Consider the following 2,397-nt stretch of genomic DNA (forward strand, 5'->3'; position numbering starts at 1 on the left):
TTATGTTTTGCGGCTCCAGACTATTTTTCTTTAGTGGAAGAGGAGGCAAAATAGCTCTTTTGATAGTAAAGGTTGCTGACCCCTGCCCTGGATTAATTCCCAATTGCATTTATAATTTGGTACTTGAAATTTGGGCCATGTGACCTGAATAATTAGGAAAGGCTATGAAGTCATTCAGTTTTTATTTTTTGACCTTACAAATGAAAAACATATCACAAATCAGTCTTTGCTTAGAACCTAAATCACAGTTAGCAAATTTCCAGTGAGCTGCCATTGTTCGGTGGATTTGGTGGCAGATGATGTCGGTCTCCGCTGGATCAACCCTCCCAATTCTTCCTTCACCAGCTCCAGGACTGGTAATACCAGATTTCACATAAAGCCTTCTGTCTTCCAGGACCCCCACTGTATTTTTCTGAAGCCTAAACTATAAACCCCCAGATCCTTTCTATGACCTTCCCAGTCCCACCATGGGACCCCCAGTTACATATCCTTTGTTCAAAGGTGTGGGGGAAGACATTATCTGCCGCCAAACACGAGTATTGGAATCTGCATTGTCCTCCACATTTTCTTCTTTAGCTTCCTCGATTAGTGGCAAATGCCAACTGCCCCTGGTTAAATCAGGAGGTACCAGATGATGCCTACCTCATTTTAGGTTCCTCACATTCTGGCATGTAGTGAGCATCAAACTTTAATACTGTATTTAGCTATGGAAAGTCAGTGCACAACTGCAGTCTCAGATCATTCCAGCCAAGGAAACCAGGAAATCTGTGCGGCAAGCAGTTCACTCCTTGGCATCAGTGGGCACCTTGCTACAAAAGGCCCCATTCATGGCACCAACAGCACTGCACTGGCCCCAGGTGTCTGATGAAGAGGCACTGCAAGTCTATCCCTCCATCTGTTTTTGGCAATTACCATTTCTTAATCCTTCTCAGCTAGGTAGACAAAATGGTCTGTGGATCTGCATGGGTCACCATTTTATCAAGGTTGGTGGTAAATCTCTCAGAAAGCAGTCCGTTGTGACCCCTCTTCAAGTTGGGCAGTCATTTCTTCTCCGGATACTCATGCTCATAAATTTGGGTGATCTGCAGGGTCTTTCCAAGAGTATTGATTTCAGTTTGTCATACATTTTGGTGTCAGGTCAGAATATGTCTACAAGGCATCCCCTGGTAGGAACAGGTCATGGGACACTTCAACATATCCTGCCGTTCTGTTCAGAGCTGTGGAGACAGACGCTACCAAACAATGCGTCCTAGAGTGGGGATCTGCAATTCCCTAAAACCTTACTGCTCATGGCGAGAGAAAGGAGAACGCCAGCGTTACTATCCATGCATAGTCATGGGAAGCACATATTACTCCATATAACATATAGGGGAGCCTAAACTGCAGCCCTTGAGTTTATCAATATAAATGTTTAATATATGTAATGACGAACAGGAATGTCAGAGGAATTTATGGCTCTGTGGACAGAAGACGAACAAGTTACATAAGGTTAGTGAAGGTCACCCATGTTACAAATCAGTGCTCCCACCCAGACTACTAAGGTACAAAACAAATACTACGGAGCATAAGGTAGAGCCCCAGGGTTATAATTATTACACAGTATTTATATAGCGCCGACATATAATGCAGCGCTGTGTCCATAGTCATGTCACTATGTTCTGAACATGTTAAGGGAATAAATACAAAAGATACAAGGAGTTCTCATTAAAAGCTGGGACAGAAACCCCCACTGAAGGTTTATAGGACCCAGAACAGATTACAGGATAATAGATTATTATTATTAATTTTATTATTGGTATTACATAGTATTTATTGTCAGAATATTATAAATATTAATATTATATTTCAGTATTTATTGACAAATATTATTAGTATTTTTATTTTTATTATACAATATTTGTCAGATTAGGGCAGGAGAAGGTCAGGATAAGACAAACGGAAAGGCTCGGCAGAGAATTTCCTTTGGACGGCTATGGTGAAGTAACACAGATGATTCTCTTAATAATAAAATGTATAATCTCCTTGCTATGATAAGATATTAGAAGTCACTAAACCAGCACCGGGTTTTCTTGAAAGCTATGATCCTTTGTGTTTCCGGATCCAGCACATAACATAGCATATTTTAGAAGGATATTACAGGTTAGTACAAAGTATTTTGTCTTCTGTTATTGGACAGCCTAAGGCTTCCCTCAGACCCCTGGTACCCAACTTGTAACGCTTTTAGAGGAGCAGTAGGACCCCTGATTTTAGCAGACTCTCTCTCCAGTCTATGACATCTCCTAAAACACATCCAAATTCTCCAACAACCTGTATAGCTTGTTAACAGTCCCTGACCGTCTCCTGTACAATGTCTGCAGTCTCTGACCAACTCCCGTACAATGTCTGCAGTCTCTGACC

Source organism: Pyxicephalus adspersus, chromosome 6 (assembly GCF_032062135.1).
Source record: "Pyxicephalus adspersus chromosome 6, UCB_Pads_2.0, whole genome shotgun sequence".
Taxonomy (NCBI): Eukaryota; Metazoa; Chordata; class Amphibia; order Anura; family Pyxicephalidae; genus Pyxicephalus; species Pyxicephalus adspersus.